We start from the raw sequence: 12,141 nt of genomic DNA on the forward strand, positions 1-12,141 counted from the left end.
GCTGTCAGTCTTGCTACCTTTGCTATTAAACAAACTGTTGTTTTACTGGTGCTAATGAGCTCCAACAGGAGGATGTGCCAGCACATTCAGAGGCAGATCATGGAGCTCCATGCTCCATTACAGTCCTAATGATGTATCATAATGGAATCTGCTCGGTAACATTATTAAAAGACAAAGTTTTTCTTTTTAGAGTATTTTTGCTTGTGGGCTGCTTCTGGTTTTTGTGAAAGGTCCAAAGAGAAAAAATTAAGAAGGCAAAAATAAATAACAATTAGGAGCCTCATGCTTTTGTCTCCTAGGAAATCCAAACCCAAGTTTAGGGTTTGTTTTTCCATTTTCATTTTCTGGATTCATACAACAGTTATCTAAAGGGAACATAATATTTTGTACACATCAGTTACTGACTCCAGTTATTTTTATCTTTTTCTTTCTCCAGGAGGCAAACAAGGCTTGTTATCTGCATTGTACAGAAATGAGCTTCAGGCAGAGGGAAAAGCAGCCTTGGAAAATTCAGTAGGAACCAATATGCATTTAAAATCTATTCTATAACCAGACAGCATCTGAAGCAGGGATGGACAGCAGATTCTGTCTCCATCCTTCCGTGTCATATCTTTAATTGCCAACCATCCCTCTAGCTTCTTTAGCTCTTCATAACAGAAACATCTTTTTTTTGGTTGTTTTACAGTGAAGGACAAATAGAAAAAGGGGGGGGGGGGGGGTGGATAGTAAGCTGATTCTAGAATCAAATTCTAATTAATTTGAATGCTTTTACAGATAGTTAGGTCACCAAGTCCACCTCCTCCTAAGGCAATATAGGCATAGATGTTGCCTTTTTATTTATGTTGTAACAATGGTCCTCCTTTGGAGTGTTTAGGTTTTGGAGCTTCTGATCTGTTTTCTTAGGTTTTGGTTCTGCAGAGCTAATCTACAAATCTAAAGAAAATAAAAATTATGTAATTAAGTTGTAGTGAGCAAAGCCACACACAATTTCTGTGGTTACTTTATCTGTTTTGGAGATTGTGTCAAGGAATCTAATACATCAAGAAAAACTTACTCAAATATCACTTAATCAATACTTGACAGTTTTTTTCTCAACTTCTTGCAGCAAAAGTCACCAGCCACGTTACAATGTGTTCTAATCTTTTTGACCAGAAACTGATTTTCCTCCCCTTCACATGTGAGGAACACCTGGAGGTGCTTTGCCTCATCCTACAGACAGATGGGATGTGTATCCTTGCAAGTGGCATCCACCTGGTGTTAGAATCACTGTCTTGTTTAAATTTCTGGCTGTTGCTACCATCTATCCAGCTTTTGATATTGCATTTGCCTAGCAAAAAGAGCACTCCAGGTGTTACTTGGCTTCAGATTTTGTTACAAGATTTGTCTCATCTTCCTGTTGCTAATTTTAATGTCTTGGACAGATTCCAATATAAGTAATTAAATTCAATCTAATTTTCCTTGCCATTCCATTTCAGATGTTATTTGTCACCACTTGCAAGAGTGCTGAGTGGCACTGCAGTTAGATTTCCAATGAGTATTTGGATACTGGAGAAGAAAACTGTGCAAGGAGTCAGGGAGTTTACTTTCCTCCCTTTTAAACTAAGTACCATACCAAAAAATCAATTTCTGAAGGGAAAAAAATCCCAACACTTGGGCCTGGTGACTTTGGTGCGGAAAAGTGGCATACAGAAATATTTGTTAGCACTGTGTTCTTTATAGCAATTGCTTCATTACCAGAAAACAAGTTGTATGTAGAGTCCAAACATTTGGACATCCATGATCCAGAAGCCTGGGATTTCATATTGCCATCTAGTTTATATTGCTAGGTCACATTTAATTTGCCTTGGTTCAATTGCATTTACATCAGACAAGGCACCAAACTTGCAAGAACTCCACATTAATTTGTCATTATTTCTGTAATAATCTGGAATAGCTCTTAGGTATCTGGCAAAGATTAATTTCTGCCCTTGAATACCGGGATGTCTAGAAATTAACTTTTATTTGATAGCTGCATACTAGAAATGGATTAGAAGTGTTTGTGGTGTCTGTGTTCCAGAAAAGGTTCTCGTGTTGCCTGCACTTCATTTCTGGCACATGAAATAATTCAGGAAAAATTACCTTAAAGGTGTACTGGAGAACCAGCAGGTGCAGAATATAACTTTAAGCCTTTACGAGTCAGTTAAATTACTTTACTTACGGCTTGCTATCATTTATTATGGTGTTTATTATGACCTCTCTGGATTAGTTGGATTTAAACAAAATGTTTGTTCTCTAAATTGGTTTAATCTCTAAAATTCCAGAAATGGCTGAATCAGAATAAACACCAAGGTGTAGTACTGGTTCATGTAATTTAATAAACTGCTCCTCTGGAAGTCTCAGAACCAAAAATTTACTGTAAACTGAAAAGCTTTAAACTCTTGTATGCAACATAGTTTTATTTCTATGGTTTCTTAGATTATACTAGCTCCCTAGAGCATGGAACAAACTGGTAAACCTGATTCTCTGTTTAGAAGGGTACTGAACAACCTTCTTTTCTTCAGCTTTCTCTCTAGGAATGGAATATTTGTGCACTTTTACTATAGGAGCTGTTTCCAGCTCAGAGGCACAAGAACAGATCAGCTGCTTAACTGCCCTTTTGCTATAAAGGTCTATGGGAGGAAAAGGCACATAGAAATCACTTTGGGTAGTAAAATTTTTTCCATTAGAACAGTGCAGTTTCTGATACAGTCATAATTGCAAACAACACGAATGAGCTCCAAGTTCTGCACACACAGAGCAATCAGTATTATCATCTTTTTACAAAGCAGTGGAGGTAAAAAGATATGCAGTGCACTAACTCAGTCTAACTTCGAAATTCCAGTGTGTTGAAGGGTGGCATGTCTGCTGTTAGAAGCAGTCTAGCTATAGTAGCAGGGAGCTCAGGACCAAATAAATTGTCTTTCCCAGAATCTGCACAATACTGCACAGACCAGGGCCCCACAAACAGCACTTTGTGGTGTTACTCTTGTCTCTTGCCCATCCTGAGAATGGTTCCGTCTTGCAGGCGTGAAGATAATGTAGGTGCACTCATTGTGCACCTAGACTAAGGAGTCTGGGGAGTCCTGACCTAAGAGACTCCCTTTCCCACAAATACTTTTCTTAGTAGTTAAGCACATTCATGTCCATCAGGAGTCAACCCGATCTGCTAAACAAAACCAGGGACACTCAATATATGATTCATTACTTTTGAATTAGTAACTCTTTTGGAACACTTTAGATTATGTTCCTAAATTCCTTCGCTGCATTAAATAAGTGCACCATTAATACAGTAATATTCAATACTTTTAGACTGATTTTTGGAAGGTATTTCACTAGATTGTTTTATTGTCCCTTTTGTGTTTTCACAAGCGTTCAAGTCTTTTGACACCCCTCAGAAAAATAATTTCATACTAAGCAAACACTTGTGTCTCTGTTTTCCTTGACAAGATGAGTCTACATGTTCAATTAGGGGGAAATTGCAAGGTTGCACAATTTTAAAAATGCAATTATAGAAACTTGGTTTATAAATGTTTTACACATCTCAAAACCAAGAAACAATTATAGAACCTTTATAGAAAATTTTTTTAGAAGCTATGAGTTTCCTTGCAGGTTACTCCTAAGTGGCAAAGGTGCAAGATAGATTTAACAATTCTGGGGTACCTGATGTATTATGTTATGACTATGCTCATTTGACAAACTGAGGCACAGAATAGTTTTTTTAAAGTATTGTTTACATTTTATACCAATGCCACTGGATTAGCTGACACAGAAGTCTTTGTCTAACCCAGCACCAATATTATACAAAGGTACTTTCCCATCCTCTTCAGTGAACACAGATATGAGACCTTAAAAATGGCACTGCACCAGTAGTTATAATGAACACCTTTCATTCATATAGCATTTGGGGGGTGGGGGAAAACAAAAACAACAACAAAAAACAAATGACAAAAATAAACCCTGATGTAACCAACAGAGTTAATGGAAATGTTACAGAATCCTGTAAAAAAATATTTTAAATTATGTAAAAGTTTATTGAGAATTATTTTTGTTCTAACAATCTGTGCTTAAAAATGTAGAACGGCAGGAAATTCCCATACACACAAGTTGCTTCCTTCTTTGCAAGATGTTCCTTAGTAATACAATGTCAATGCCTATTTCTAACTATAGGGGGGGAAATGCCCCTTACATGAACTGTGATGGTCTTTTGCTATGCCTTTTGCCAGAGCCAGTATCTCAGAGGGAAAAAAAGTCTCCCTGGCTTAAAGGCTTACAGAAACAGTCTTGTGGTTCCTGCTTATGTAAGCAAGACGCTTGTTTTGATATAGCTGTTTTGCTCCCCAAGGCATTAGCAGTTCTACTAAAATGATATTGCATTACATTGTGTCATGGAATATTTCTAAATAACAAAAGCAATATAATTTTCATACTCTTTTCTTGGATATCAGACTATTCTGTAGGGTATTCATTAATGTCAAGAGTGAAGCCTGATTAGTTGCTCAAGCTTCCCTCCATCACTGTTTTAAACCAGATTCTATATATCTGCAATTCAATGAAGAAATTTCATAACATTCAATCCACATGCCTTCTTATTTTTCTTGTGCATCTAGAAGCCCTTATGAGAAATGCTTCAATTAAAGTAGCAGTACCTTGGCTTCCATTTCAAATACATTGCTTAAGATAGTATAATTGACATTGACTCTTACCTGATCAGCAAAGAGAAAGGAAAAGTGTTGAGAGAAAGGGAGACAAGAAGAAAAAAATATATATGTCAGACCTTGCAAGAAGTATGACTCCTAAACATTCATTTACATCAAGTATAATTCATGTTATTGCAAATGATTGTTTTGAGAGTGATGATTTGTGGATAGATGTTTCCCAGTACTTGTTGAGTTAGGACCTTTCTCTGCCATTAACATAGGAACTGGAATGGTGCCCATGATACCTGTTGTTCTCTGTAGCCTAAGAAAATTAATGGTTTGTTTGTTTGATACAATTAAACTTTTGTCAAATAGGCCTTACTCTTCACCAAGTACAGTACTTCAGCATTAAATATTTTCCTCTATGTAAAATAGAACATAGCTGAATTCTGCTACAGAAATTCTACCTTGGAACAGCATCACCATTCCAGCTCAACCCTACAAAACCACAGGACTAAAATTAGCATTAGATGCTTCAATCTTTAACTTATGCCAGAAAGCAAAGTAAATGCTCTGAAGTCAGTCTGATCCCTTTCAGCCAAGAGAGATCACTGAGTTAACAAAGATTTTTCATCTTTTGGCCATATTCCAGCAAAGCACTTCGACATATGCCAAAGTCCTGTAGCAATGTCATGTCCAACACTCTTGATTATTTGTAGATAACTGGCTACGGTTTCTCTTGTTGTCTGAAATATTTTTTCGCTCAAGGCTGATCACATCAAGCTGATTTATTTATTAAGTGATTAACTCTGGTAGGCTCTTAACTTGAACAAAAGCCATAGAAATACCTTCTCTTCCTCAAGATTTGCAACATAAAGGTTGCAGGCTGTGTAAATGAGGCAAGGCTGTATTGCATCTGTGTTGTTTTCCGATCACAGATCTCCCTGTTAGACCTTGTTCCCTATATTGCCTATAATGAATGCACTGTGGCATTTTTTCAGGGCGCTGTCATGGTATTACATTTCAACAGGTCAATATTTGCACAACAGATTTGCAGAGCATATTTTGTAGGGGCTAGCAGAATTGATGAGCTTCAAATTTGTTGTCAGTGCTCAGCTTAAGGTGTTTTCTTTAAATGACAAATCTAAGGTGCTTTCTAATTATGCTCAAATCAGGGAGTGAAGAGGAAGAGGAAAAAAAACACAACATTTTTTCCAGTGTTTTTTTTTCCTATTAGTCATTATATCCTAGTGAATTTTTAACTCTAAAATTTCCTTCTGTCACAGCATATTTGGACTTTCTTTTGCTATTTTAACAACTTCCTGTTTGAAAACAGTGAGTTTGCTGTTTTATTCTGGGGTAAACATCACTGTTTTCCTACCTGATGGGACAGGCAGTCTTCTTTATTGGCAGAGTTGCTATGAAACTTTCTCAATTACAATTTGTGGATAAGTCTTGAGTTGTAAAGCAGAAGCTGGTAGGGAACAGCAAGGAACTGTCATTTTTTTTGACACTGGAGGAAAAAAATCCTGGATATGTTATTCTTTGCTTGTCTTGCTATGGTCAAATTTGCTGGGTTTTGTCTCCTGAATACTGCTTGAGCTAGCAAAGCAAGCACATTAATTAAAGCTACAGTAAGTGATGAGGAAGTTAGAAGTGATTATCTTGAAATCTTATGCCATAGTTTATGAAAAGATGTCATATAGCATTTTTTCAAAGCAAATAGCTTCAGTAACTATTAGTCCTTATTTTGCCAAGTTTGTTATATGGTTGAACAGCCTGATTCTGGCAGAACAAAGAAAATGCAACTAAAATGTAATCATATATTTGTTCTACAGGTTTGGCCATGTTTCTGCATTTGTAGAGCATTTAATGCCCATTAAAAAGCATCCATCCTAATGTGGATATAAATACCTGTGGCTTTTGTACAATTCTGAATGTTCTTGTTTGCCACAGTGCTGTGAAAATATGCTGGAAACCCACCAAAATAGAAAGTTCTGTTCTCTAGTCTTCTGCCTGTTTTCCACTGATTCTCAAACTGTTTGGCTATTATAGACCAATAGGTATAACCACCATACTCTGTTTTAAAGGTGTTTATAGTCAATAAGTGTTTTTTTACAGGAAGCCATGGAAGCTAAAACTGTAATATTTTGTCTTTGTTATGAAGGATTTCCTTCCTTGTACATAGTACAAATACTACAGCACATTCAATGTGCACGTAGGGTTAACTGCCCTGACTGATCTAATCAGGCAGCTCTATCCACATCTAAATCATGCACCTAAGAACTCAGAGCTTACATGAACACATAAGAATTTTTGTTTCATTAATAAAGGAAAATAACTTTCTGGCTTTTGAAAATCAAGCTAAATAGTCTACAGTAAGGATAACTTTAAAAACCACTAATTTAAAATTGTGAAAGCTTAAGATTTTTTTCTAGAAACACACTAATTTGGAGGTGCTTCTGAGAGGAGGCTTTCAGGTTTTTAAAACTCTGTCGTTCTTCCTACAAGCCCCAGACTTTCCCCAACTTCCGGAACCAGATTTCCTTAAGAGTTTTTTCTCTTTTTTTTTTTTTCTTTCCCCCTCAGCAAGTTAATAATAGAATATAATGTTTCCAGGATTTTCTTTTAAGCATTTTCATTTATTTGGTATTTATGCATACCATGTCTTCCTAATATCTAACCTAAATCTTCCTTTTTCCAGTTGAAGGCCATTACCCCTTGTCCCATTGCTCCATGACCTCATAAAAAGTCCCTTCCCAGCATTCCTGTAGGCCCTTCAGGTACTGGAAGGCTGCTATAAGGTCTTCTGAGGGGAAAATTTTTCTTCTTTCAAGTACAATATTGCTAAGATAGTTCTCTCTAGATAATATCAGCAAGCAGGGGTTTGGGTATTACAACATTACCTAGGTGTTGTTAACAGTTAAATTCCTCAAGACTCTGAGCAAGTATTAAGTTAATGTGAAGAGGCTAACAGCCATCAAGTATTTGTTCCTGCTTACCAGCTTTGGATTTGAAAACTCTGCTGTAATTTTTTAATATATTTTTAAATAAGGCCTTTTTTGGTGCAAAATTCCTGCAGAAGCCCACACATCATCTGATTCTTCTCTGGCATCTGGGAGAGCACAACCAGACTTTTGTTGGGGCTGTAAGTCATCACCTCCCTGTTCATCTCATTACTTCAGGCCAAGAATCCAGAGAGAAGAAATAGTAAAGAGAATCCTTTGTGCTTGTGTTTGACAAATGGGGAATTCCAGGAGGTGCTTTGTTTATAGTCACAAAAAACCCACTTCAGTTCATGTAGAAGCTTTGATCTGTTGGCTGCCAAGCATAGCAAGAAAAGAGGTTAAAGATATTAAAAGTTTCAAACTCCTCCTTACTTCCCTCCTAGACACCACACACCACTTTATAAATAAGGGGAACTTTTGCAAAGTGTGCTAAGCTGCTTTTTTAGCTTCAGAGTTACTTTTGAGCCTCAGGGTGGAAAAAAGATCTCTCTTAGTTCTGAACAGCTAAGGAAGCTCTCCCCAGTCCCACTTTCATCCTGTATTCTAATGAAGTTGACAAGGCAGGAATAGGAATAACTTGTGCCTCTGACTCTAGCTGACCTGCCCTTGCTAATTGTGGGTGGAGGTTGCCCTTTCAAGCAAGATCTTGTCTTTCCAAGTGCATGCTGTCAGGAGGTAAGACATTTATTTTGTTCCAGTCTCATCCCTGTTTGTCCTAGGATTTAGCTGTGAAACTGCCAGAGGAATGGGACTTTGTGAAACACATGAATCACTTTGTGTCTAGAAAGGGGCTTTTTTCTTTTTTTTGCCAGGCTGCTCTAATTACTCCAGTTGGTACCAGAAAATTGAGTTTGAAGCTTTGCTTTGCATTTTGCAAAATGTTCTAGGCTTCCTTTTACTGAAACTGAGTTAGTGCAGCTGCTTAATTAACTGTTACCAAAATCTGAGAAACTATAAATCTTTATCCCAGCAGGAACTGCATTGAGATGAATATTCTCAGTGATGAAAGGGAGACAAGCTATTGTTCCACAGCAGGACGTCTCTTTCTATAGGGACAGATCTTGCACCTTGTTATTCATAGTAATGCTTTGCTAGAACTGGTATAAACAGAATTGTTTTAAAAAGTAAAATGGAGATTTTCTAATTTTAAAAATGTATATCTCGCATATATCTTCAAATAGAGGATTGTTACAGATGGCAGAAAGTGATGGTGTCCCCATCCAAGGATATTATCATCTGAAAATGTGACCAAGCCAACACTGTCTGGGTTTGACTTGGTTCACAAAAGTAGTTCTTTAATATCACGTTTTAAAACAGGCTAGTAGTACATGGGCTTAAATTAAAAGGTCACTGACACTTCTTTCCCAGACACGTATTTGGACTTATGACATCAACTAAGAAGTCTTGAGGAGAACATTATCGATTATTGTACACTTCAAATAAGGTACCCAAATAAGCTGATATTATCCATTCATTAAGAGTCTCCAGAACCTGCATTTGTAGGTGAAGCAGCAAGTTCCTTTAAAAAAATTATTTAATTCATAGGACCATTGTATTAACTCAGTTCCCAAAAATATCTTCTCTGGAACAATTCTACTGTTTAAGAAAAACAAATAATAAAATAATAATAGGCTGTCACATTTATGAGTTAAAAATAAGGCCCTGTATTCCAACTAAAATTTCTCCATTATTTTAGACTTGCAAGTTTTACTGTCTGCAGCCTAATTTTCATCTACTTCAGTATTTTTAAAAAAACTATCACCAGAACTCAGACCATGCTTGCTATTTTTCTACCTGGAACTGATTGTCATTGTGCAAATATTGAAAATGTAGGTCTGTAAGAATCCCACTGTAACAAGTTTGTTTACTTGACTGTATAGCTTCCATTATTCTGAGCCAGTTCATACTGTACTTTCAGATAGAAATTGGTATCTTAGGTTCTTTCTCATAATTCTTTCAAGAGATATGAGCATCTACGTGTCTTAAAACCAGAACCTGGCTACATTAAGTTGTGTTCTTATATATGGCTCATATTATAAAAAGGTATAAAGGACTCTGTGGAAGTCAGCTAGCTGCTTTCACATATCGTGTTATGAACTGTTATTTCAAACACCTCTACTGCTCTAAGCTGGGCAGTTGGCAGAAAGCAGAGACCACACCTGTAACTGCTAAGTCTACATATTAATACGAAAAGGAAATTCAGGGACAAATACTGATATTCCATGCAATTGCAGAAGTCAAGCTAGACTTTTTTATTTGTCTGATTTTGCAGAATGGTTTTCTTATTATTATTTTTGAATGCATTTTTAAATACACTGGGAAGAAATAAACAACAAAGGAAAATATGCTGCTAACAGCAATGGTCCTAAGCCTAAAGTGAAGTCAATCTTAGCTTGACTTTGTCTTTATAAAGTAGAAGGGACTGAGGTAAATCTGACACTGATTTTATCAGCAAACAGCTAGCGTTAGTGCTATGTGCTTCAGGACAAGGCCAGGAGAAGAGACATTTTCCTTCAGTCAAATCACTGAATGATTTGCACCAATACTTAACTGTATCTTATGGTGCTTCAGGCAATTACTTGTGAAAATATGACAGGAACATTCTGATCTGTGCATTCATGAGAAAAGTTTCCTGGTAGGTAAAAATTGGAGCCTACTAAGGCTGATGCAATAGACCATATGTCCCCATGGTAGGTGTGCTAAAAAGTGTAAGCGCCTACTACAAAAAAGTTACTAATGATACAGTACTGTGTAAGTCTCTTGGCAAAATGTACTCAGGGGAATGTGCCAACGAAATGCAGAATCTCTGCTGCTTAAGTATATGGAGAAATATGACAAATAAGCCTCTAGTCGTTCAGCACATATCAAAATATGTTGTTTGGCTTGACGTTGTCTCAGTTGACATGGTTGTCCAACAATACCTGAGAACGTTTTCAAGATTCATTCTCTTTTATGCTGGCAATTACTCCTCTTAATTTTATTTTTTGTAGATTTTTAATCTGTTTTATTTTCATAAAGCTGATCCTTATTTCTTGAAATGTTTCTTGCAATGATAGGGGTCCATGAATCCTACTGTTAACCATAGATCTGAATGCTTTCCCTTTCTGCTTTTATAAAAAGACAGACTGGTTCTTTCCATCTTCATTTCAGGCAACCCTGAAAATTCCCCTTTGCACCTTAGTGCATGCGTAAGTACTAACTTCTTTGAAGTGCATTATATTCACAGATTTCTGCATGAAGCAGATGAAGTCCTTCATTTCATAGTGGAGGAAACTGAGGCATCTCACATAAGCTGTCCACCTTGTTAGCTGCATGGTAGGCCTAAAGCTAGAGCATATGCATGTCTAGTTATTGTAGGCCTGTTCGAGACACCTGAGCTTGCCACTTCTAAAGGTTATGGCAGGATGGTGAAGTACTAAAGCAAAATGTATACTACTTTTTCATGCTAGCAAAGTATCTTCTGTTTTGTCACCAGTTTCAGTTATACTACTGGTTATCTCCAAGGTAAGTCTTTGGGCATCTTGTCATTTTGTAACATCTAGCTGATTAATGCTTAGAATCAATTTTGTAGAAGCTTTCTTTAGATTTCTTTATACAGTAACTATGAGATGGCAAGAAATATATTTTGTGTTGATTTGGCTTTTTCAAGGGGGGATTACGTGAATTCCAGTTTCATCAGCCAGAGCACATTTTGTATGGGCTTCAGGACGTATCTGCCTTTCAGCTTACTGGTATTAACTCTGCCCTTTTGAATTCAATTGGAATTGAATAAATGGTTTAAGCAGTAAAAATCCCTACCTTAAAACATGCTTAAGTATAAGAGATAAAGGTCCCTGATTCTGCTGGTTATCTCTGGCATACTTGCTTGCCTTTACCACTATTCCAGATGAAAATCTCACAGACAAGAAGCATAGTCAGTTTGTTCACCATTCATAGATTAGGGGCTTGATTTTAAAAATGTAGTTGTATAAATTGCAACTTGAAGAGCAGTTAAGAATAGCATGCCCTGTAGAGAGGCTCTAAGCAGTTACCAAGGCACAAAATCAATTCTGATTCCAAAATAATTTCTTGTAATTAGTGAGGTACACTGACTGCATTTCACTATAGGCTGTAGTAACTAAAGCAACTTTTTAATAATATTAACCAATTACAAACAGAATTATAGTTTAGCCTATTCTAAAAGCACCTCTTTGATGCATCACAGATGCTATTACACCACAAGCTCCATGCTAATGAGGTTTTTTCAATTTCATCTTACAGAAATTATGAACTTGGTGGGGCTGAGTAAAAGGAAATGACCAGAGCTGGTTTTTGCTTTGCTGTTGTAGCAAGAAGTCAGTTTTCTAACAAAAAACTGGGCTCATACACAAAGCCATAATACAAGAAATATTTGTATGCTGTAGCAGAATCATGAAGAGGGAAGGAAGATTGTATGGCATATAGATATTACACCTTGTAAGCACCAGACCTAGCGGTTC

Source organism: Chaetura pelagica, unplaced genomic scaffold (genome assembly GCF_000747805.2).
Source record: "Chaetura pelagica isolate M959 unplaced genomic scaffold, ChaPel_1.0 scaffold356, whole genome shotgun sequence".
Taxonomy (NCBI): domain Eukaryota; kingdom Metazoa; phylum Chordata; class Aves; order Apodiformes; family Apodidae; genus Chaetura; species Chaetura pelagica.